The sequence below is a fragment of the Girardinichthys multiradiatus genome, chromosome 1 (assembly GCF_021462225.1).
Source record: "Girardinichthys multiradiatus isolate DD_20200921_A chromosome 1, DD_fGirMul_XY1, whole genome shotgun sequence".
Classification (NCBI taxonomy): Eukaryota; Metazoa; Chordata; class Actinopteri; order Cyprinodontiformes; family Goodeidae; genus Girardinichthys; species Girardinichthys multiradiatus.
Window position 1 is genome coordinate 20,835,248 of NC_061794.1, and position 27,220 is coordinate 20,862,467.

The 27,220-nt window shown below is 39.4% G+C and overlaps 1 protein-coding gene across 2 annotated transcripts in view; it reads right to left on the reverse strand.

The window, feature by feature from the left end:
- LOC124868915 (neural cell adhesion molecule L1-like protein) overlaps window positions 1-17,241 on the reverse strand; it is a 90,925-nt gene extending 73,684 nt beyond the window's left edge. For both annotated transcript variants that reach the window (XM_047366571.1, XM_047366562.1), the window contains exon 1: window positions 17,101-17,241. The gene's annotated coding sequence lies outside the window, so the exon portion shown is untranslated. The remainder of the gene's footprint in view (window positions 1-17,100) is intronic.
- Between the last annotated feature and the right edge of the window lie 9,979 nt (window positions 17,242-27,220).

Genomic DNA, 27,220 nt, shown 5'->3' on the forward strand with positions numbered 1-27,220 from the left:
TAGCCTAAAAAATTTAAAATTAAAATCTGCACATAAATCAGACTTTCATATTATTTCCTTAATGAGATTCACTTAATGAGTCATAACCCTCAGATGGCACAGGCAAAACGGGTTTCTGTCATTTCAAGTGGCAAGATTGTTAAGCTCCCCAACCAAGTGTTTCATCTTTGCCATGAGTTTGGTTGCAATAAGAAAGTCATTTCAAATATTTTAAAAGATTCTGAGGGTGTTTGGACAAATAAGTCAAGCTGTGAACCCAACAAAATGCACCTGGTTAGGCTAAGCCACAAGATGTGAAGGGCTGGGCACGGCGCTGGTGGTGTAGGGGTTAAGCGAGCGACCATGTGCAGAGGATATAGTCCTTGATGTGGCTGTCCTGGGTTCAAGTCCTGGATGTCTTCCCCTCTATTTTGCTCTCTTTCCTGTCTAACAACTGTCAAAAAAAATAAATAAAGGCCTCTAGTAAAAAAAAACAAGATGCAAAGGGCTGCGTGCTGGCACATCTTCAATCCAAAATTAGACCCTTACTGATGCAATAACCATAAGACAGCATCTGTAATAGCAGGACTTAAAGAACAAATATGACTTTAAAGTCCACATCTTCTTCAATGCTACTACATACTTGACCCTTTGGACTTTGTTGGAGAGCACACAACATAGGACAAGTTTTATTCTCTGACAGGAGAACTTTTTATCTGGATGGTCCTTGACACCTTTTGATGATGTTAGTGGTGTGATAAGAAGATCACACTGAATATATTTTCTACATGGCACAGTAGAGGAGGCACCATCATGCTGTTCTGGGCTTATTACTTCAATGGAACAATGGAGCTTCGGGTTTTGTGGGGGGAGTCAAATGGGGGAGACTATGTGAAGATGTTGCAGCAGGCATCCCCTTTTGACTGAGGGTCCTATCTGTGCCATGATGACTGGATCAATCGGACATCACTACAGTTCACAACAAACATCTGACAAAGGACCTGCTCTGGGTGAATTACACCCCTAAAATTCAGAAATAAATTTCTTTTGAAAACGTTTGAGGATGGATGACAAGGGAGGTTTATGAAAATGGGGATCAGTTCCAGAACATGGACTGCCTTTGAAACCATCCTTTTTATTGAATTTGTATGTTTGTTTCTTTCATCGATTCCAAGTGTTTTACGATTTTCCAACCACAGTGAGTACAATCAATACAAGAATCAATACAGAAATTACAAACTGAGATAATTTACTTATGAAGACACTCCACACAACTGTCAAATTATCAACATTCTCCCAAATAAAAGTGACTGTTGTTAACAGCACTGCTGGAAATCCAGTTCAGCCTCAACATATGTTGTTAATACTGATTGCTGTTGCACCATTTTAAATAAGCCAACAACTGTTCCCAGTCTTTCACATGCTCTTTCTAATAAGTCAAATTAAACAAAAACATCCTGAATAGAGTAATTTCAAAGTATAGCCAGTGGCGTCAGCTTGTGATTGACATTTCAGCTGAAACGATCTGAGCTTTACTGTTCACAGGCTAAAAAATCCTATGAGACTGTGTTGCAAGAAAGTTCATGTTGTCATGTATATTCTGAATTAGCTGCAAACCAGCCATTGAAATTCTTAACACAAAAAGAAAAGATTAAATGCCCAGTGGATAAATCAGATAGGCTGTGGCAAGCCCTCTCAGCAGTCTGTTTGTCCTCAACACATAAAGTCTCTACGGTTAAAGATGGAAAGGACTTCGTTTTTGTCACAAAACTAAATCTACACACACCGGCCACAATATTAGGTACACTAGTTCAATTGCTTGTTAACACAAATGAAGAATCCGCCAATCTCATGGCAGCAATTCAATGAATTTAGGCATTTAGACATGGTAAGGATGACTTGCTGAAGTTCATACTAAGCAACAAAATGGGGAAGAAATGAGATTTAAGTATCTTTGAATGTGGCATGGTAGTTGGTGCCAAGCGGACTTGTCCGAGTATTTCAGACACTGCTGATCTAGGATAATAATGCCTTGTTGATCTCAGAGGTCAGAAAGGTATGGCCAGACAGATTTGACATGATATAAAGGCTTGAGTGGCTCAAATAAACACTTGTTGCAACAAGGTTTGCAGGACATCATCGCTAAACACAAAACACGTCAACCCTTAAATCACATAGGATACAGCAGCAGGACACCACACGGGTGTCACTCCTGTCAGCTAATAATTGAAAATGGTGGCTACAATTCCCACAGGCTCATCACATTTAGACTACAACAAGTAGTATTGCCTTGATAAGTATTGTTGCAACATTCAGATGGTAGGGTCCATCTTGCCTTGAATCAACAGTTCACGCTTGTGGATATGGTATAATGGTGTTGGAGATGTTTTCTTGCACATCTTGGGCCCCTTAGTACCAACTGACCATGTTTTAAACACCTGACTATTCTTGCTAACCATTTCCAGCTCTTTATACCCACAGTGCACCAATCTTTTGATGGGAGCTTGCAGAATAGCAATGAACCATATCAGTCAGTCAGTCAGTCATTTTCTATATATCTTCCATAGTGGGTCACAGGGAAACTGATGCCTGATGACACCTAAGGGCAATTTAGAGAGAGCAATTAACCTAACAGGCATCTCCTTGGACTGTAGGAGGAAGCCGGAGTACCCGGAGAGAACCCATGCATGCACGGGGAGAACATAGTCCTGGGTTTCTGAATAGCAACAGTGCTACCAACTGTGCCACCATGCAGCCCCTTGAAACCGTCTCATAGAACTCAAAAAATCTAAAACTGGTTTTAATGGACATGACATTGAGATTGCCTTGACTGACATGCTTTTGGTGGCATTATTCTCAAAGTTGCTGTAAATCTTGGTGCAACTGCTAATGCTGGTCAAACAGGTTTGCACATAATTTGCATCTGTATTCATCTACAGATACATCCCAAAAAATTAGAATACAATGTGAAAGTGCAATATTTTTGCCGGTCATGTCAGAAAGTGAAACTCATTCTTATATAACATAAATTTATACAAAGTAATTACTTTATTTGTTTGTTTTGAATTTACTTTAGGTATGCCTTTTTTTATACAGCATGGAAGTCTGATACTTTACCGGAAATGTCTTATTTAATATTCATATAAATCTGTGCAAAAAAGCTACAGGGGTTGGACAATGAAACTGAAACACCTGTCATTTTAGTGTGGGAGGTTTCATGGCTAAATTGGACCAGCCTGGTAGCCAGTCTTCATTGATTGCACATTGCACCAGTAAGAGCAGAGTGTGAAGGTTCAATTAACAGGGTAAGATCACAGTTTTGCTCAAAATATTGAAATGGACACAACATTATGGGTGACATACCAGAGTTAAAAAGAGGACAAATTGTTGGTGCACGTCTTGCTGGCACATCTGTGACCAAGACAGCAAGTCTTTGTGATGTATCAAGAGCCACGGTATCCAGGGTAATGTCAGCATACCACCAAGAAGGACGAACCACATCCAACAGGATTAACTGTAGATGCAAGAGGAAGCTGTCTGAAAGGGATGTTCGGGTGCTAACCCGGATTGTATCCAAAAAACATAAAACCACGGCTGCCCAAATCACGGCAGAATTAAATGTGCACCTCAACTCTCCTGTTTCCACTAGAACTGTCCGCCGGGAGCTTCACAGGGTCAATATACACGACCGGGCTGCTATAGCCAAACCTTTGGTCACTCATGCCAATGCCAAACGTCGGTTTCAATGGTGCAAGGAGAGCAAATCTTGGGCTGTGGACAATGTGAAACATGTATTGTTCTCTGATGAGTCCACCTTTACCGTTTTCCCCACATCCGGGAGAGTTATGGTGTGGAGAAACCCCAAAGAAGCGTACCACCCAGACTGTTGCATGCCCAGAGTGAAGCATGGGGGTGGATCAGTGATGGTTTGGCATTCCCTTGGCCCAATACTTGTGCTAGATGGGCGCGTCACTTGAGGACCATGTGCATCCAATGGTTCAAACATTGTATCCTGAAGGCGGTGCCGTGTATCAGGATGACAATGCACCAATACACACAGCAAGACTGGTCAAAGATTGGTTTGATGAACATGAAAGTGAAGTTGAACATCTCCCATGGCCTGCACAGTCACCAGATCTAAATATTATTGAGCCACTTTGGGGTGTTTTGGAGGAGCGAGTCAGGAAACGTTTTCCTCCACCAGTATCACGTAGTGACCTGGGCACTATCCTGCAAGAAGAATGGCTTAAAATCCCTCTGACCACTGTGCAGGACTTGTATATGTCATTCCCAAGACGAATTGATACTGTATTGGCTGCAAAAGGAGGCCCCACACCATACTAATAAATTATTGTGGTCTAAAACCAGGTGTTTCAGTTTCATTGTCCAACCCCTGTAGTTTCACAGTTGCAGTTACACTGTGTTTAGTCAACCAAGGATGCCACTAAAATGTTTCTTAAGTCAGCAAAGATACGGTAAATTATGTTTCTATCTTTTAAAACATGTACAAAAACCTGATACCCTGTCAGAAGCAATTGTTTTGTATAACAATATTGCTATCAAGGAAAATGTTTTAATATGCAGCAGGAAGCAAAGGAAAGCTATTTGACCTTTTCCCATCTGGAATGTGTACACAATAAAGTGAGAAACAAGACACCTAGATCAAAATATTCTCAACTGAATTAACATTTCAGATTTTCTGGAAGATGCGATCTGATTTTTGCAAATGCAGTGTCCGCATATCAACACTTTCTGAAAGCGCAACATTCTTACTATGTAAAACGTCCCACTGGAAACTGGGGGGAACAAGGTCATGGCCACTGATATAAAGAACAGAGGATGAGAAAAACCTATACCCCGAAATTGTGTGCCAAAAAAGTCTAATGTTCACAACTTTATAAGGAACAATATTTAAAATGTAAAACAGAAACTATCATCAATCTGGAAATCTAACATTTTTTGTGTTAGATGAGAAGTAACACATTTGCACAAATTCAAACAGCTAGTTAGGACACAGGAGGATTAATTGGCACCAATAATTTTTTTTTTTCTAAAACCCACGTATTTATTTCTTTACGAGTTACAAATGGTACCTTTTAAGTATGACAATTCATTTAATCAGCATTATTAGCAATTTCTAAAAAGCCTTAAAAAGTGACTTTTATTGCAATGGCATAATCTCACACTAAGAAATATATAAAAGTCCAGCCTTTAATTTAAGTATATTTATTCAATGGGAAAAAAGTTCAATGTTAAGAAATAATTATTTTTAACAAAATCACAGATAGAACCCTTACTGTCAATACAACAGTCTTTTGAACTCGACAGGTCTTCCATTTGCAACATTTCTCTTATCTTCTCTCATCTTCAGTTCCTCCAACAGTATTTCTGTATAGTATTTAGGTCTGGGGACAGAGAGGGCAATGGACAAATTTTAATCACGTCCTCGCTCATCTGCCCATATCTTTTAGATAATTCCTGTGGCCCCAAGGGTGATCCATTTTATGTTTACTGGTAAAGCCCACAGATTTTGATGTATACTGTGCTGGTATTTCAAATGGTTTCTGATGCCATCTGCTTTAACAAGGTTTCAAGGGTATTTTGAAGAAAAACTGTCCCATTGCCTGACAGATCCTCCACCATGCTCAACAACAGGAATTAGGTTATTTTCTGTATATATGCATTTTTTTTTTTATGTCAAGTTTGGTCTCATCTGACCAAAGCACATTCTGCCCCATGTTTGCTGTGCCCCCCTCCACTGAAAGTGGCAAACGGTAATTGGGACTTTTGAAGCTTCCTTTCAACAATAGTTTTCATCTTTCCACTTTTCCATAAAGGCCAGATTCATAGAGTGCTAATACCTTACAGTTATCCTGTTTACATATTTTCCTACCTTCTGCAGCTCCCCCAGAGTTACAATAGGCATTCTAGCTGCTTCTCTGATTCATGCTCTCCCTGCCCTCCTTTTCAGTTTAGATGAATTATTGGTTTGCAGTTTTGCAATATTTTCAGAGGGTTTGAACAGTGTTTAAGGCTTGTACTCTGCTTAAACATTTCCAACAAGTTTAGCCCTAGCCTTTCTGGTGTGCTTTTTGTTCTTCGTGATGCTGTTTGTTCACTAATGCTCTTACAAACCCTCAGAGCTTTTCACAGGGGGATCTCAATACAAATGCAGGACACATTTTTTAGATTTTTATTTGAAAACCTTGTATCATTTTTCTTCCAGTGTCATTCTTTTCTTTCCAGTATGTTACTTTGTGTTGATCTACAAAATTAAATATTGAGGTTGGTAGTTGTAAATCGACAAGGAGTGAATAACTTCCAGAGGTATGAATACTTTTGCAAGACACTGTACTTTGCAGGGTTTAGGAGGCCAGTTTTATCCCTTCATCAGCTGTGTGAACAGCATTTGCCGGAGGAAACAAGTATGAACACGACTATGCATCACAGCAACTTCTTTATCTTCTCTCCACTAAAGAAACCTATCAATAGGTTTCATCAAACATCTTAAATTGTAAGGTTCTGTTTTGAATGTTTAACAAACCAAAATACATTTCAGATGATCCACTGATATTATAACTTCTACATCAAGCAGAAAGAACATGCTGTCACAGTCAACAAGGTGATGAATCACAGATGTCGCAACTTATTTCTGTATTTCTGGCTCAATGTGAGTGTTTGTCCTGAGGCTTAACAGTGAGGGCACTGTCCAGATGAATCGTGGGAGAAGAGCATTTTAAGAGCCAGCAAACCATACTCCTCACTCACTAGAAGGAACGCAGCCTATTGTCCATCAGAACTGCTCAGAAGTTCCCAAACATTAAGCACATGTGGGGGTTTTGGCCAGCATAAATGACCAGAGTTAAACTGGATCATCCAATTCAGACAGGGTTCAGTTATTTGTGCCTCCTGCGTGAGGCACTGATTCCACCAAACATTTGTCAGCTGGAGCGGTCGCGACCTTTGCTCTTCATAGTTATGAAGAACTGGCTCTGAAGGGCAAAAAGCTAGACTCCATGGTGACCAGTATCCTGGTATCTATGCTGGCAGTGTTTACTGGAAAGTTTTCCTCAGAGCAGAAGCATTAATCCACAAGACAGAGTAAAACTCTGAAGCTAATAAATCTATCAACAAGTGTTTTAAAAGGCAGATGAGACTGAAGGCAATCGGTTTTTTGACAATGTCGCCTCTATTTTAAAACACTGTGTTGAGCGCTTAAGGTTTCCCGTGTGTCAGTGACTGAAGTAAATATTTCCCAGGCATTCCAAATGTGGACTGAGTGTCCTCAGAGTGCAGAAATAAATTCTCCAGACTAATACACACATCCGAGCTTTAGTTTCTCTTTCATGGTCATCTTCCTGCAGCATCAGTAGAGGACTAAGAAAGATGTTTGTAGAGAAATGCTGGTTGTCTTTTTAAGGCTAAATTTCAAGCTGGAAGTGGCATGATAAAGAACTGTTTAACATTTCATTCAACATCACACATAAAGAAATTACAGAAAAGTCAATAGGGCTGTTATTTGGCCAAGATTGGTAGTAGGTTGTTTTTTTGAGGTCTTAACCTGCCAATGTTGGATTTGTTTTTCTGAGGACTGAAGCATAAAAATATGCTGCATGTTTGTTGATAGAGGTATTAGTTTTATATTCCACATAATTAAGCAATTAATAGATTATCCCCATTTATGTCATGACTTGTGGGGTTTAAATTACCCAAAAACAGACAGGAGGCAGGCAACACCACATGAAGCGTGGATATTTAATAACAAAACCAAAACTCAGGAAAAAACAGGGACCATAAATGCTGACGGCTTATTCCTCGAGTGAGGAAATGGGGAGTCGAATTAACAGAATGTGGAACAGCTGTAAACTCAAAACTATGTAAACACCACAGGAACACAGGAAAATATATAAAATAGAAAATTACTAAAGATTTGCATTCTTTGCAAAATCAGAAAATTCTGTTCTGTCTTCCAGGACTATTGTTCTTGTAGCCCTGGTTTGGGGGTTCCTGCAGCTTGTTCTTGACACATCATTTGGGCAGAACTTTTTGATTGTGTGAAGAAGATTTTACGTGGGTTTGGTAACTACATGGCTGCAGTGTTAGGGCCCTATGATAACCTCCCAGAGGTTCAGCACTTGGGTTTCATTCTGAAGTATGAAATGGTCTAAGCAAAGCAAACATTGTTCTTCTTCTTGCCAACTGAGTAAAATAACAAATTTGCAGTATGTATGGGTAAGACTAAGAACAAACCTAAAAAAGAGGCATCAACACCCAAAGGAATCATAACAATTTCAGCATCAAAGCATAGTGTCATTCATATTTCCTTTATTTTATCCACATTTTGTTACATTACAAACTTATTTCTATTTTGAATAAAAAATAAATCTAAATACCCAGTAATGTCAAGTGAAAATATGTTTTCAAATATGTTTTGTAAAAGAAAATAAGTTTTAATATTTAAGCTCAATAGGCACAGTCATTTTAACAATCTTTGCTAAGACATTCGGGTGCATCTGTGGTTGACAGTGCATATCAGGGCAGAAACTTAAGGCTCAGTTATAGTCGAGTTTGGAGATGTTGCGCAGGACGCCACTTAGGGCGCACAAGCCTGAACAAGCACTGTGACATTTATACTTGACAGTGACATTATTGCAGCATTCTCTGAAAACACAGGGGGCAGTGGAACTGTGGAAATGTAGTAGAAGAAAGAAGAAGCACTCAAAATGGTTGTCTGCACAATCAAAAACATTTCTTATCAACCTGATTCTGTTTCTTGCAAATAAGCCGCTTTTTGACCTCTTTTTAAAATATCTAAAACTGTACCTACATACAATTTTGTACTCTTAACAAAAAAAAAAAGCTAAGGCAAGGCAAATTTATTTATATAGCACATTTCAGTAGCAAGACAATTAAAACAGCTGTACATGAAACAAAAAGAGACATAATAGGAAAAGTACATTGCAGTGGCATAAAGATAATTAAATAATTAAAAAGAATAGAAAATGAATAATTAAAAAGATAATCATAAAAAATGTATTGATTAATGATAAAATTATTGATAAGAAAATGAAAGGAAAGTTGGACTGAAAACTTAACTACTAATGTTTACATAACACATTCAAAGGCCATTCTAAACAAATAAATTTTTTATCTTAATTTAAACCAATTTAGGGTTTCAGCGGTTTTACAGTTTTCTGGGAGTTTGTTCCAGATTAGTGGAGCATAAGAACTAAAAGCTGCTTCTCCATGTTTGGTTCTGGTTCTGGGTATGCAGAGTAGATTTAAGCCAGAAGACCTGAGAGGTCTGGGTGGTTGATACACTGACAACAAGTCTGTAATGTATTTTGGTGCTAAGCCATTCGGTGATTTATAGACTAACAGAAGTATTTTAAAATCTATTCTCTGAGCTACAGGGAGCCATTGTAGGGACTTTAGAACCGGGGTGATGTGCTCCACTTTCTTAGTTCTAGTGAGGACGCAGGCAGCAGCGTTCTGGATCAACTGCAGCTGTCTGATCGACTTTTTAGGCAGACCTGTGAAGACACCGTTGCAGTAATCAATTCTATTAAAGATGAACACATGAATTAGTTTTTCAAGGTCCTGCTGAGACATTAGTCCCTTAATCCTGGAGATGTTCTTTAGGTGATAGATGGCTGACCTTGTTACTGTCTTTATGTGCCTCTGAAGGTTCAGGTCTGAGTCCATCACTACACCCAGGTTTCGTGCCTAACTGGTGGTTTCTAGCTGTATCAACTGAAGCTGTATGCTAACTTTTAAACGCTCTTCCTTTGGTCCAAACATTATTACTTCAGTTTTGTTTTGATTCAATTGAAGAAAATGTTGGCACATCCAACCACATGTGATTTTTGTGGTCTCTGACGTAAAGTTACCTAATGACACAAAAAAGTCCCTGTCTTTCAAGTAGGATTTAAACCAATCGAGTGCTGTTCCAATAAGGCCGACCCAGTTTTCCAGGCGCTCTAATACAATGGAGTGATCAATTGTGTCGAATGCTACTCTAAGGTCCAATAATACCAGCACTGTGGTTCTGTGAGATGTGAGATCCGGCTTGTTCAAACAGAAACTACTTGCTTGAAAAGGTGTCTTTTTTCCCAAAAAATATTAAAGTTGTTGATGAAGTTCACAGATGTAGTAGCTAAAGCTTTCTGTTTATGAAAAAGTAATTTATTTGTGCGTGAAATGTTTGCACCTTCAACTTCATTGATTCTGAATGCAGCCCATCACAACAGCGCCTGGGGCCCTTGTGCTGGGACAGCACTGTTGGCACTCGCACCCTCGTGCCCTGTTTAATGTGTCAAGTATAGATGTAGCTTAGGCACTGATGTCAAAAAATATATTCTTTAGACCTCGGGAAAAAAAAATAATGAACGGAAGAAGAAGAAGGGCCTTTGTCAGGAAGAACCTAGTGGTCTATGGCAGAGCTCTAATGTTTCCTTATAGAGATCGGCGAATCTTATACACTCCACCAATCAAGTCTTTGTGTTAGGGTGGGCAGACAGAAGTCATTCCTCACTGAAAAGCAGACCAGGAGAAACAACATATACTGATCCAATGAAACCGGAATTAAACTTTTTAACCCTAATCTCCCAGGGTCATGCTTGCAGAACACCAGACTCTGCTCATTCCCATGGCTAAATGTATGACTACAGCGAAGCATGGTAGTGGTAGCAACATTCTGTTGGGATCTTTTGTCTGCAGCAGGAACTGGACAACTAGTTTGCATTGAGGGTGAGAGATTTTACAAGAAAACTTGCTCATGGATACTCTGGAACTCAGAGTAGGCTGGCAGTTCATCTTCCACCATGATAACCTGAAGCACACAGCCTAGATACTAAGATATAATAGATATAATAGAAGTGGCTTTTGGAGCAGTGTGTGAATCTCCTTGAGTGGCCAAGTCAGAGTCTGGACTTGAAACCCAACTGAAGTCCAGACAAAAAAACACTGTTTACTGACGCTGCTTTTTTAACTTTACTGAGCTTTACAGAATTTGCAGGGAAGAATGGGAAAAAAAACTCCCCCAAAACACAAGGGCCAAACTTATAGAAAAATGCAGAAAAAGACTTGAGGCTGTCAGTGCTGCCAAAAATGCTTTAAGATACAAATTAACCCATGCCTGTGAAAACAAATTATGTTTAAGTATTTAATATTTTCATTAAGTAAACAAATTATAATTTTTACTTTGTTATTGTGGACTATTTCGCGTTCATTTTTAAAGAAGATTATACAAGTGTGACAATAAGTCTATAATTTAACAAAATGTGAAAAAATATCTGCAGTCTTTATGGAAATTTTTATTATACCCCAAAAAGTGCTCTTGGTTGATGCATTCATGGGTCAAAATGGTGGGAGTTCATAGTTATTGGTCAAATAATTAGCCTAATCATTTCATCAGAACATCATGGATAGAGTAAAGCTGCATACTGGGTCTAATACATAAAGATGAAATAAAATCCTGTTTCCACACAGAGTAATTAAAGCAGGCAAAAATCAGTTATGACATTTCCAACAGATGTATACATTTAAAAACATTGCAGAGCACAAGGACTGTTTAATTCATTCATGTATGCATTACTGTCAGATTATCATCCTAAATAGCATTAAACAGCTAATCCACATGAAGGCTTTCTCTAAGACCATTGATTTGTAAAATATATGACTATTGCGCTTCTCAGAGAAAAGCAAACACTTACTCCTTCTTCTCTACAGGGAGCAAGAGATAATTTGGAGCCATTGCTCACTTAAAAGATTCCCTGCATTCAGTTTAACAGGGACATAATTTTCTATGATTTGTGAGTGGCTTTACAGTTAAAACAAAGTGTTGATTCAAACTGTGCTTGGATTTTACATGTGATAAGGTTTAGCATCTTCCAGGCAGCTAACTACTTTCTTTGATATTATGAATTTTTTTTGTTTTGGTCTTTGTCTCTGCCTTTTTTCTAATTACCTCATAAGCCAAGTTTTACCACCAAAATCAATTTCCTGCAATGCACAACAAATGCACAAATTACAGCCCATGAGAGTTCTCACGTGAAAAGTTATTTTACAACCAACTTTCTTTTCCCACTAAATTAGATGACTAGGTCATGCTCTGTTCCTACATGCAGTGGCTTCACAATGATGCCATAACTTTGTTGACTATAAGTGACTGCCATGGAGATTTGCCCTTCCCAGCACAGCACTGATTAAGTGGCAGAGAGACTCACCCCCTGCCTGGTAAGGCTCTTAAACTGCATGAGCTGATCTTAATGGATAACAATGAGCTACTCAGATGCTGACAGCAGCTAAATATACTCCGTTCTGTCACACCATATCTATTATATTTGGCATTTTAGATTCATTAAATTTAGTAAATCAGAAACATTATTTTTGTGTACATGTGTTTCAGAATGACTGGAATGTTTACCATGCGCTGGACTGGAGGAGGTGTATTTGTTAGCTCTCCACCTCTGCAAATTTGGGGTTTAACAGAGCACTGCAGCAGCATGCACCAATTATGCAATTACCAAAGTTGCTAAAGGGGCAGTTAGCTCCAAATGTCTTTGACAAGCAGAGAAGCAAGGCGGAGACAACATGCCTAGCATGTTGCAACATATGCTGTATCTACCTGTCTGTGAGTGTAGGATCACTGAAAAACTAGGAGATGATTTACATCTTCTGTCTTCATTCCCACAGGGGAGCATTTGGGTTGGTGATTTTCCATGTTACAGTTTTTTTTTTTGTACCATGCTTGGCAGTTGGTACAGTTTTGTAATTTGAACAGTTAACTTGAATTTCAGCACTTTCCTCACTGTTTTGAGCAAAAGCAAGTTTAGGGACATGTTTTTTTTTTCTCTTTTTAAACATTATAAAATAGAAGAGAAAGAATTGCAAAACAATGAAGTTGCATTTTGTATAACCTAAAAAAGAGGCATCTAAGATATATTAAAGTGAATTAATGGCTGGGTTTTGCCCCCAAAAGCCAATGAAGTATTACTCTAATGGATTATGTTGTGGCAAACTGAGCCTATATCTCTTTCACTTTCTTTTGATTTTGTTTGGCCACATCTATTTTCTTAGTAGATTAAATCCTAAGTAAGGTGTTTTTTACTATTCTTGTTCTTAGATTTACAGTAGGTAGATCAGCCCCATAATATTTAAAAGAGGCTTACTTTTGTAAATAATATTTGATTGCTTAAGTGTTAAACATCTTTTTTTCATACTTTCTCTGCCTCTAATAAACCAGAAAACACAATTCATTCAGTTAATTAAAGCCTGAACAACTGACAAAAACAGATTTACCTTGAGCAGGCACAAATCACTCCTGTTTGAGGGCTTTATGGTCCAAGTATAGCTATAACACTTGGGAAACTACAAGCTTCTTCAGTGTGTTATCTGGTAACTGCTACTTTGACATTTCCATGTGCGTCTACATCTGTAATTTATTCTATAAAAAGTGACCTGTCAAAACACTCCTTCGAAGACCAAATGGTTCATGATTCCATAAAAAGGTGATCTATGGACAGTTCTTGCAAATCAAAACTGTGTTTCTATTAGCATAGATTGATGTTTTTCACTCTCATGAGCTCTAAAAAAATATTTTATGTTCCATAATTTTGTATTAAGTTACTATAATGAAACGGAGCTAATTAGTCAAACTTGACCCTTTGTCATTTTCCACAACCAACTTTTTAGTGAAACATTTTGCACCCACATAAACATTTTAGCTTTAAGCAATGAAGCCTTGTTCATAACAGGGGTGCAAAATACTTGCAAACATGCAGTTACAATACTACTGTTAAATTTTGCTATGATGGTATCAACTGTGACTGACCCTCATTTTCCTAATACTTTTTTTTTTACTTTTTCATCATACCCCTTGAACTTAAGCATCTCAATTTAAAATCTGTGTCAAGTGCAGGCTTCAAGGGCAGAGAGAGTCCATCCAACTGCCAAAAGATATTACTGACACCTAGATGTGGAGATACATTGTAGTGAAATATAAAAGCCTACAAAATATTGCATCTAAGCAATCCTTGCGCTTGTGATTGTGCATAGACTGATGCTGCAATGATGACTGTGATTTAATTTATTGTACAGCCCTGGTTTATGAGCAGCCGTTGCACAGTAATAAATGAGCTCTTTTCATTATACTGATCAGGCATTAGGACCATCTGCCATATAGTGTGCTGGTCACATTTTCCTGACAAAACAACCCTGACATGCCAAGGCATGGACTCCTCTAGATCCCTAAAAGATGTGTCATATCTGGCACCAAGGTCATTTAAAGTCCTTTAAGGCCTCCATGGAAACACATCTGTGGCACATCCCACACATGCTTACATTAATTGAGATTTGAGAAATTTAGAGGCACAGCCAAAATCTCAGCCATCAGTAAATATCGCTTCCACCCTGACTCATATGCAGATATGCTGCTATGCAGCAGGCACAACACACTTTCTCAAAACAGCTCTGTCATAAACCTTAAAAGAAGAGGCCCTGTCTGAGCTCCCCCTGGCTGTTCATAAATCTATAAATTACGTCACAAATTAAATTAAGAAACCAAAGGAGGCGTAGAGATGAATATGGTTGACATAAAGTTTTAAATATACATATATATATATATATATATATATATATATATATATATATACACATATATTGTCAGACATCTACTACTCTAAAGAGTTAAACACATCGTTGGCGTGTGACATCTTTTTGGTTTTGTTCTATTTTCAATAGTCATCACCACTGCAGGAACTAGCTTTGGCTGAGCTCTAGTTATCTGTTTTGTTTTGGCACGCTTCACTGCAGCCTGTTGAATTTGTGTTTATAGCAATAAATTATGTGCATCAAATATGGTGGTGTATGTGTGTTTACAGCTGATACAAGGCAGTAACTACGAAGCTTGGTAAGTCAGGCTCTTCAGTTCCCCTCTCCACCTTGGTTCTTTCACCAAACATGTATGGATGGCAAAAATGCATCTAAGTTCTGACAAGTAAATATTTTTTGTTCCTTTCAGCTGGTCACAATTGTATGTGTAATTGCTGTAGATGGTTTTTAAATGGTCTAAGTTATTCAAATATATACCATAAACTACTTTCTTTTTAGGTGTAACAAAGTTACAGTGACCCCAGCATAATATCAAATAAATAATATACCAGATTTATACCTGATTGTTTTTGAGTAAAAGTAGTAAGTTTTTCTTTATCTCCTGATCTGGAACAACATGACACAACATGACTTTGTTTGTGGAATAGAAAGGGATCTTACGACTAACCCAGCACAGGATGTGTATCAGGGTGTAACCTGATTTCATGTGAAAGCCTGCTCTCCTGTCTATTAATCTGCTGAAAGCTCAAACTAAACATCACAGCAGGGAGTAAGATTCCCTGCAATTATCACAATTGAGTCAAGCTGGGTCACCTACAGAAAAGGACACGAACCTATTTTGCCCAAAGCTTCACACCGCTGAACAGCCTAGCCAAATACTCTAGTCAAATATACGACCCGCACTCCCCTTCATTCCCAAACCAATCAGGGACAGAAAATGAGTCTTACCATTTACTTCCCTATAGAATAATTACTCTAAATGCAAGTGAGGTTTTAAACAGAATTTATTTCACTTTTTTATGGATTAAAATTTAATATTTTAGATAATCTAAAAAATTAATATCAGACATAAATAACCTGATTAAATACAAAATATGGTTTTCAAAGAATCATTTTATTTTGTAAGAGAAAAATGACAATCCAAACCAACCTAGCCTTATGTGAGAAAGTAAGAAGTGGATTGCAGACTCATCCAGAAGGTCACAAAACAAGCCAGAGTAACATCTAAACCATTGAAGACCTTACTTGAGTACAACTACAAGAAAGAGACTGGGCAAAAATGACCTTCACTAGAGATTCAATGTAAAAATTGCTGCTTACCTAAAAGAACACAGAAGGTTCCTATAAACTTTGCCAAAAAATATTTTAAAAAGCCCCATTTGTGGAGAATATTCTTTGGACATAAGAGAAAAATTACACTTTTCAAAAGATGTACATCCCATGATATCTGAACAGTATTTCAGAAAAAAGCATCATACTGATAACCAAACATAATGGTGGTAGTGTAATGGTCTGTGGCCCCTTTGCTGCTTCAGGACCTGTGTGATTTTCCCTAATTAACTGAACAATGAATTCTGCTCTCTGGTAGAAAGTCCTGAATGTCCAGCCATCAGCGCACAAAAACAAGGTTTTGGAGTGGCCTAGTTCACATGTGGGCTTAAATCTGATTGAACTGCTGGGAAAAACAATTATGCAAAGAGTGGGCCAAAATTCCTCCCCGTCAGTGTAAAAGACTCATTGCCAGTTATCACAAACACTTGATAGCAGTTGTTGCAGTAGAGTGGAACAACTACAGTAGTTATGAGGTTTAGGGAGCAATAATTTTTTCACACAGGGCCAGGTTGGTGTGGATGTTTGTTTGATCTAAAACATTTAAGTGCAACAAAAAAGGAAAAACAGAAGAAATCTATAAGGGTTAGATACTGTAGGTGGCTTAAATGGCTGAAATGATCAAACTTGATATTTTAAACAGTGAATTTAAGTATTTTTCAGGTCCTGTGTTTTTAATCATTCTTTTGAAACAGTTTTGAGTACTTTGCCTTAGCTTCTACAGTTTAACTGAAAATTGCAAAAAAAGTAAAAAGTAGTCATATTTGTTAGTCCTGAATGTAAAACCTAGACCCCAGGCTAGCAAGGGGCCCTAAACAGCCGCAAACTCTGACTATAACTTGAGCTGGACCGGAGGTTCACTTATTTAACCAATGATAAATACAATAAGGAATGTTTTTCAAAAGCTTTGATTACATTTTTCACAGCATGTGAGATGCAAACTTAATATTAAATTAAATGTACTGCACATCAGCGGGTGTATTGGTTTCTATGACCGCATAAAGGTTTTACACTCTAAATCCACAAATCTGCACAGATTTTATCTTAATTTCCTATCTTTGAGCTCCATACATACTTAGCTGGAAATTTTGACTTCGTGCCCTGTAATTCTGTCTCTAATTTACGGTTGACGAGGTGTAGCATCAGAAAGGTTTTAAGATAGGAAAATATAAAACTCACCCGCAGAGCAGAAGTAGAGCAGGAACTGTTTTGGGTTCTGAAGAAATGTTTGGAGAAGAAAAAGTCCACTCCGCAGGAGGACAAACAAACGTCACTATCGTGTAAACTTTACCACAGGTTTGATAACCTCCGCTGCAAGTCTTTTGAGTGACGGGGAAAAGTGCGCTGTCAACAACTGCCGCTCCGACTCAAGTCTCCGCAATGTTGTTTCTCTATTTTGGAAGCTTGTGAGGTCAAAGGACAAGGAGCGACTCTGAATGACTCTTGTCACAGGACATGATCAGTATGTATGTGCTTGGAGTAAAATGTGGCTAAATGTTTTTTTTGTTGCGAGGCTGTGCGTAACTGCAGCGTCATTCCTCTGCCCTCCAGCATGTATATTTACTGATCTATGCGCTACCAAAGCAGCCTGGACATTATCGGTGACTTGAAATTGTAACCGTTTATTCAGACACGTTTCCCGCCGAGATATCTTTTCTCACTTGTGTACCTGAATTTAACTGAATTTGCACATAATAATGACACTTATTCATGATATGTTGCATCATATTGAGTGCCTGTAAAACGCAGGTGCCTCTGTTTGCACTCTATTAATCCACACCCATTTGAGTTAACGCAAACACACCAAACACACGTCCGCTCTATAAGCCAGTGAATACCATTTCCATATTCAACGAGTGAAAAAAAATGCTCGGTGTATTTTACTCACCAAGAGTTGAGACATCCTGTAGGCAGATGCGCTTTTGTCACGTTTTTTTTTTTTTTTTTTTTGCAAAAAGGAAATGCTTATATATGTGTGGATGTTACTTTAAAGCGAACACAAAGAGACTTAAACCTGAACGGGGAGTAGGCATTATGGCACTAATGCGGGTTAAACTAACAGTATCAGCATTTAATAACCACGCCTTGTGTCATAAACATGTCAGACTTTTTTCAGATAACTTCACTATGCTGTAAAGATGTCTGTGAAATTTCTATCTATGCACTATGATTCAGCAGGAACATACCCCTTGACCTTTACCCTTGTATTTAACCCCCCCCCAGTCAGTTTATTATAGAAACACCTTTTGTTGCAGTTGCAGCTGCAAGGATTATGTCTCTAATAAGGTTTGCACCAATTTCAAGTCTTTTGCAACTCCTAACAGGTTACCAATCTTCCCATCAACTTTGACCAGCTTCCCTATCCCTGAAGAAATTGCCCCCTGTTGGGACCTACAGCCATGGATTTCAACATTAAAACGCCGAAGGGGAAAAGGGGGGTAGCAGAGGACTTCCCATGATGCCACTGCCCGTATAAGACCGCCACCCTTCCCACATATCGCTCTCTTCAATGCGGCCTTCCAGAGGGACCGGATAGGGGAGGAAAGCGCGCTGATGTCTTTTGCTGGCAAAAAGACATAAATTCAACTGGATCCAAAGCCATACGATCATCGATCATATGCAAAGTTAAGTAGAATGAAATACTGTCTGTGTATCCGGTATTTTCATTCATGAACGGGGATAATTAAGGTACAAGCATTGCTGACTGTCTCTCCGAGGTCCCGCAGATGCAAACGGTGTTCAAGAAAAGCCCCGGCCTGAAGGAAGACGGCAGAAACCGCAGCGGACAGGACGAGCCGCCAGCTCTCCGGAGCTAACTCTTTTGTTCACAGAGCGGACACAGAGGTTAGCTACCGAACTAACCGCTTGTTGACTGTGGATACCTTCTTCAAACTTCACCCTTGGACAACATTCCCTCACCATGGTCAGAGGTTAGGTTTGGGCAGATTAACAGTTAGGATGAAATAATCTGAACGTTTTCATTCTATGAAGTTTGGTTTGTGGAACCTGGCTATTTTAGTGCTAGTAGGCTAGCTACGGCACGTGCCGGTTCTGTGTTCTTTGTATGTTTTAAAGTTAAGATAAACTTTATTTAAAGGGTGGTTTTAACCAGAACATTGCTCATAACGCGCTGTCCGCGCTTATGCATTTTAACCCTTTTATTAATCCTGGTATTTTAAAGGTATGTGTTGATTGTGGTGCTAAGCTATCCGCTTCTTTGTTAGCTTAACGGCTAACCGGTAGAGAACATGTGCTACTAAAGACTATTCAAAAGAAAGGTTGTTGGTTTTCAAGCTAGTGAATAATAGTCCCTGAACATAATTTACTAGATTTGATAACTAAGTAAACACCATTAAGCCCCATTTCTCCAGAAAGATTTGGCTCTTTTCCAAAATACTCCCTTAATAATATTTCTTCAAATATTATTTCAATAAATAAAGGCAGTTAATTAGACACCGTTGAGAATTAGTCATCCAGGAGGTTGGTTTTATTCAGCAGATCATTATTTAAAACATTAGTTTATTAAAATAATATTTTATCTTATCTTGCTTTGTGAAGGGTTGTCTAGATGTTGCTGATTATTACCTAAGTTAGTTCCAAGACTAACTTAACTTCATTTCTGGATTCTTCATGATAATCCTTGGTTCTCAAACATAAACATTGCATGGTAATGTTGCATCACTCTTTTTGGTCATAATTTCCAATCATCTTTAATCAACTTGTTTATATTGTACATAGTCCATTAGTCTTCGTTATTATTTAATTCTGCTTGGTAGTTTAGTTGGATTGTTTTAGCAAAGTAAAGAGTTTGTTGATTGAAATATGTTTGACTTTGAGTTGACTTATTTTTGTTAATAAATTCTTGTATTTTAAGAAATGGTGTTAATTCATTCCATATATGTGCAGAGTTTATGCTGTTCAATAATGTCAGAGCTCATCTCACACCTTTCTATTTTGTCCTAATACCATCGCCTTACTGGGCTGGTATTCACAGGACAACCATTAACAGACCAAAATATTATTTGATAAAATATTAAAATATTAATATTGAATATTAAATAATATTTTCAGATTCATGATTACAACACCCCACAGTCTGATCCTACCACCACCACGTTTCACCACAGGAATGATGTATTCAGTTTGTGCTGGTTTTCTATCAAACACATGGTGCTTTCAATATAGGGCAAAAAAATGTTTTGCTTTCATTTAGCCAGGAGACCCTTTTCCACATTTGCTGTGTCACCTACATGGCTTGTGGCAAATTGATAGCAGGACTTGTTATGGCTTTCTTTTTCCCAATATTTGAAAAAGGCCAGATTTGTAAATTGCAGAACTAATTGTTGTCCTGCGAACAGAGTCTCCCACCTGAGCTGTGGATCTCTGCAGGTCCTCCTGAGTTACAGTTTGCTCTTGGTTGCTTCCCCAGCTTGACGGTGTTGGTAGGTCATGTCTTGGGAGGTTTGCAGTTGTGCCATCCTCAAGTTTCATGATTGTTTGAACAGTGCTCTGATGTTCAAAGCTTGGGATATTGTTTTATATCTTTGGCCTCCCTGCTGTGTTCTTTGGTCTTCATGATGCTGTTTGTTCACTATTGGTCTCGAACATACTCGTGATTCCTTAATAGAAAAGCTGGATTTGAAATCAAGCTCAAGTGCACACAGGTGAACTCTACCAATTAAGTGACTTCTGAAGACAATGTTTGCACTAGATTTTATTTAGGGTGATCAGAATAAACGTGGCTAAATAAATGCATACTACCATGAATTTTATTTGTAAAAAAACAAACAAAAAAAAGGTTAAAAATTATTCTTGTCCTTTAATTTAACAATTATAACAGTACAATGTGTTGGTCATGAAATCCCAATCAAGTATTTTGATGTTTGTGGTTGTAAAGTGGAATTCCAGCATTATGAACCATTTTGTAAGGCACTGTACACTAAAAACAGCACACTGACCAAACTCGACATTATTACAGGGATTGATAGATCCATTGTGTAAATTAAAAACTTTAAAAAAATAAAAAACTACTAAAAGACCTGGTTTTTATTCTTGTACACTGTCACATTTTATGTTGACATTTAAAACTGTACACCCTGGATAGGTTGCCAGTTTTTTACAAGGCAGTGCAGAGACACACAGGACAAACAACCATGAACACTCAGACACTCATACCTAAGGGGACTTTGGAGAGACTAATTAACCTGTCATGTAACAAGCATGTTTTTTGACTGTGGGAGGAAGCCGGAGAACCCACACATGGAGAGATAGAACGCAGGCAAGAATTCATAGCCAGGACCTTCTTCCTGTAAGGCAACAGTACTCACAACTATGGCTATGTCAGCCACCTGACATAGCCATTTTATATATTGGGTTTTTTGCAGTTCTCTGTTTCTGTTTTTCTTTTCTGATTACAGTTTTACTTTACTTTTCATTCACTTCCTTAAACAAAAAAATAAAACATACAATTAACTATTGTGTTGTTCTTTGTCACCTACAGTTCAGATGTGACTGGAGGCCACCACAGTGAGCATTCAGTCCAAACACTGCAACCCAGACTTCTGGAGATGGATGTAACTTTCTTGTTGTGGGAGCAACAAATCACTGTAGGAGTTCACAGATTTTTACCCATGATGAGGTCTTTGCCTCATTATTGGTCTCTTATCATGACCATGAGTTTTCTTTTTTGTCTAGCTCGAGGCACCTCACTGTTTTTAGGTACGATCTGTATAATGTTGACTACATCTGATTCTCTGCACAAACCAGTTAAAGTCAAACAAACATTTAGCCTTAAATAAAATCTTAGTTTATTTTTTATCAGTTTTAACCCATAGATAGACAGAAAATATGCAAATTGTACCACAAAGAAAAAAAGGAGAGGAGCAAATGCTGTTGCTATGGTAATATATGTATATTTTATTGGCAGTTTTTCCTCCTGAGGTGTGACAGTGCCACCTAGTGATATCTGAGATTTTTGGGCACCCCAGGGATGCAGCATCACAGAACAGAAGCAGCTTTTTCCCTACATTTTATTACATTTATTATGTTTCAATTAGATACAGAAGATCTTTCACATACAAAGCCTGGATTTCCTTAAGGAAACAAATATTATCTTTCAGCATCAAAAGATTGTAGCCTAACAAAGATTGTTGTTTTGTATTTAATGTTAAGCATGTCATGCCTTTTCACGCTTTCTTCTGTTGATACTTAAAAAAATAATTTTTAGCCACGGACATGTTTTTTTTTTTTTTTCATATTTCACATAGATCCTTTTTGTCTACATCTTGTGTACTTTACAGCCATTCACAAACTGATGTTTCATAAAGTTGTATTTACTCATACTGATTATCTAACAAAGTGCGGTGCTGAAGAAATAAAGCACCCTGATACACAGTGTGACAGCAACTCTGCTTTCAGGTACAAACATCATCATACACCCATATGTTCACATACCAAATAGTGGTTTGCTGCTATATTGAAGGTTAAATGTCATGTATTGATCCTTTAAAGCCAATTATTCTAGTAAAGGCAGCAAAGTGCACAGCGTTGATAAAGAACTGACTGAATCACACTAATTCCCCATTTTAAAAAATTTTCAAAAACATTTATCTCTGAATGTTTTAATTAGCATTCTGAAATGTGGGTCTACTTTTATTTGCATTTGAATAATTCATTTTAGATGTTTCTGTTTGAGTGGTCGGAGAAGATTTAGGGAGATATTAATGAATAAACATTGTCCCTGGGCTGCACGGTGGCGCAGTTGGTAGCACTGTTGCCTTGCAGCAAGAAGGTCCTTTATTCAATTCCTGTCTGGGTGTTTTTCTGCATGGAGTTTGCATGCGTGGGTTCTCACTGGGTACTCTGGCTTCCCCCCACAGTCCAAAGACATGCCTGTTAGGTTAATTGGTCTCTCTAAATTGCCCTTAGGTGTATGAATGAGTGTGTGCATGGTTGTCTGTGTGTTGCCCTGCGATGGACTGGCGACCTGTCCAGGGTGCACCCCACCTCTTGCCCATAGACTGCTGGAGATAGGCACCAGCTTCCCCGTGACCCACTATGGAATAAGCGGTAGAAAATGACTGACTGACTGAACATTTTCCCTATTCAACCAAAATGTCTCCCTGCACAAAATATGTCAACATTCCACCAAAACTACATTTACACAGGTTAAACCTAACTGTGTAGAGATGGTCAATTGTTGGACTAAAACGTTTAAGTAGCTAAGTGGTCTTTCAGAGTCATTATTAAATGCATGAAGCCTTAAACAAGATGGCGCCGACGATGTCAGCCTCGGAGCTTCGCTCTCTCTTTGTTTTTGTATTTTGTGTGTTTTTATGTTTTTCGAGCCACAGTTCTGTGGTGTCATTCAGTAGAGAGGAACTTCTCAACATCAGAGAGTCTTCTCTTGGGATTTTTTCACCATCTTTCGATCCGAGGTTCACTGAGCTCCTGGCAAGTGGAGCTGCGGCACTATATGGGATTCTGCGCCGAAAGCGTCAAAGGGCAAACCGTGCTGGCGCGCTGGTAAAGCTCCGCAAAAGAGGACTTCGCACACCACTGCCTTCAATCCACCTGGCAAATGTCCGCTCTCTAAACAACAAGATGGACGAGCTGCTTCTCCTCACCGGTAAAAACTCAGACCTCCGGATCAGTGGTTCTCTGCTTCACCGAGACATGGCTGAGTGAAAACATCCCGGACCGCGCACTGCTGATGCCGAGCTTTCAGCTGTTCAGAGCGGATCGCAGCGCGGAGCTATCGGGGAAGAAGCAAGGAGGCGGAATCTGCTTTTATATAAATGAAGGTTGGTGCAGAGACGTAAAAGTGCTGGGAAAAACATGTAGCCCGGATCTGGAGTCATTTTCCATAATCTGTAAACCGTTTTATTCACCAAGAGAGTTTTCCTCGTTTATAATAATTGGCTCATATTTTCCACCGCATGGCTGCACTTCTGCTGCGGAAAAACATCTTGCTGAGCTGATTACAGACCTGGAGAAAAAACACACGGACTCTTTCATCATAATACTGGGAGATTTTAACAGAGCAAACCTCTCCCATGAACTCTCCAAATACAGACAGCATATTAAGTGTCCCACCAGAGACAAAAACACACTGGACCATTGTTACACAGCTTTAAAGGACTCATATCATGCTGTTACCAGGGCTGCTCTGGGTTTTTTGGATCATTATCTTATCCACCTCATCCCAACCTACAGACAGAGACTAAGAGCTTCCAAACCCAAGGTTCACACAGTTAAGAAGTGGAATGAGGAATCAAAGCAGATGCTACAGACCTGCTTTGATTGCACAGACTGGACTGTTTTTGAAACCTCGGCCACTGACCTAAACCAACTAACTGATGTGGTGACATCATACATCAGTTTCTGTGAGGACATGTGTGTGCAGACCAAGACCTTCTGCACCTTTGGGAATAACAAGCCATGGTTTACTCCACACCTCAGGAATCTGTGCAGGGAAAAGGAAGAAGCTCACAGCAGTGGAGATTGGGCGCGGTACAGGCAGACCAGGAACAGACTAACAAAAGAGATCAAAGCAGCTAAGAGAAGCTCCAGTGAGAAGCTTAGGAACAGCCTTTCTACTGGTGATACTTCAGCTGTATGGACTGGTCTGAGAAACCTGACTGCCTATAGGAGCCCCTCCACCCATCCTGAACAGAGTTGTCTCCTGGCAGACCGTCTGAATGGCTTCTACTGCAGACATGACAAGAAGCCATTCACACCTCAAATCATCCCCTCCACATCCCATTCAGGAACAAATTCCTCCCACAAAGCTACCAACCCCCTACCTTCAGATCCTCTGCCTGCACTAAAGATCTCAGAGGAAGATGTAAACAGGCTCTTTCAGCGCATGAAAACTAAGAAAGCTGGAGGACCTGATAACGTCTCCCCATCATGCCTGAAAGCCTGTGCAAATCAACTTGCTCCGATCTTCATAAGGATCTTCAACAAATCACTGGAGCAATGTGAGGTCCCCTCCTGCCTCAAACGATCCACCATCATCCCGGTTCCCAAGAAACCCACCATCCTAGGATTAAATGACTACAGGCCTGTAGCCCTGACGTCTGTGGTCATGAAATCCTTTGAGCTGCTGGTGTTGAAGCACCTGAAAAACATCACAGGCCCCCTGCTGGACCCCCTGCAGTTTGCCTACCAGGCAAACAGGTCAGCAGATGATGCTGTTAACTTAGGTCTACATTTCATCCTGCAACACCTCGACCACCCAGGGACGTATGCCAGGATCCTGTTTGTAGACTTCAGCTCGGCCTTCAACACCATCATACCAGACATCCTCCACCAGAAGCTCACCGAGCTCAATGTCCCAGCCTCCACCTGTCACTGGACCAACAGCTTCCTGACGGACCAACAGCAGCAGGTGAGACTGGGGAGCATCTTCTCCCGATCCGGATCAATAAGTACTGGTGCCCCCCAGGGGTGTGTTCTATCCCCACTTCTCTTCTCTCTGTACACAAATGACTGCACCTCATCGGACTCGTCCGTGAAACTCCTTAAGTTTGCAGATGACACCACTGTCATTGGACTGATCCAGGACGGTGATGAGTCTGCATACAGACAGCAGGTGGATCAGCTGGTACACTGGTGCGGTCAGAACTACCTTGAACTGGACCCACTCAAGACCGTGGAAATGGTGGTGGACTGTTTTTTAAACCTCAGCCACTGACCTAAACCAACTAACTGATGTGGTGACATCATGGTGCGGTCAGAACTACCTTGAACTGAACCCACTCAAGACCGTGGAAATGGTGGTGGACTTTCGGAGAACCCCACCCCCATACACCCCTCTCACCATCCTCAACAACACTGTATCAGCCGTGGACCACTTCAGGTTCTTAGGAACCACCATCTCTGAGGACCTGAGATGGTCTTCACACATAGACACTGTTCGAAAAAAGGCCCAGCAGAGACTGAACTTCCTGAGGCAACTCAAGAAGTTCAACCTTCCACAGGAGCTGCTGGTCATCTTCTACACTGCCATCATTCAATCTGTCCTGTCTTCATCCATCTCAGTGTGGTTTAGCTCATCCACAAAACAGGACAGGTCCAGACTGCAACAAATAATCAGAACTGCAGAGAGAATAATCAGAGCTGACCTTCCCTCCATCCAGGACTTATACAGGTCTAGGGTCAGGAAAAGAGCTGCTAAAATCTCTGCAGACCCCACACACCCTGCACATAAACTGTTCAGAGCTTTACCTTCAGGCCGTCGCTACAGAGCACTGTTTACTAAAACCAGCCGCCACAGAGACAGTTTCTTCCCCCAGGCTGTTGAGTATAAAACAACAGCATACAGATGTTGCAAATGCACCTTTTTATTATATATGTGTATATTGTACATTGTAAATATGTATATTCTGTAATGTAATAACAAAACAAAAGAGCAAAGTGTACCGGAGTCAAATTCCTTGTTTGTATGTACGAACTTGGCAATAAAGCTGATTCTGATTCTGGTGAAGAATGTTGGTAACTCGGTGCAAACGTCCATCTGGGTTATTCTTCAGCGATGTAAGATAAAAAAACATTTTGGCTTCTACAGTATATTTCAAAACATTCATACTTCTTGAACTTCTCACCTGTTACTTTGAAACCACAAACAATTTTATTGCAGTTTATGTGATAGTCCAACACAAAGTTTGTCATATCTGTGAAGTGTAAGTAAAAGAATCCACGGTTTTCCATTAAAAAAAAAATCAAAAATGTGTGGCCTGCATTTGTATATATCCCCCTGAGTTGTCAATACAGTGAAGAACCACCTTTCACTGCAATTACAGTTGCCTTTCTAATGGGGTATGTCTCTACCAGCTTTGCACATCGAGAAACAAAACATTTTGCCCAATTAGATTTAGTTGTGCAGTTTGACTGGGCCTTTCTAACACATGAGTATGAGTTGATCTAAACCTTTCCGCTGTAGCTCCTAACTGTATACTTAGGACTGTCGTCCTGTTGGAAGACCACCGACCCGGTCTCAAATCATTTGCAGCCTCTATCATGTTTTCTTGCAGGATTGCTCTGTATTTAGTTCAATTTATCTTCTCATGAATTTTGATACACATTGTGCTTTTTTCCTGTAAGAAAAACACCCACACAGCAGGATGTAACCATGGGGTAGGAGTGATAACCCAGTCATGCAGTGGTAATCCCCCCCTCACACATATTTTATTGCATGCAGGCAAGTCAGTTTTGTCTCATCTGATCATAGCACTTTCTCTCCACGTGTTTGCTGTGTTTTCCACGTGGCTTCTGGTAAATACACAAAAAGGACAAC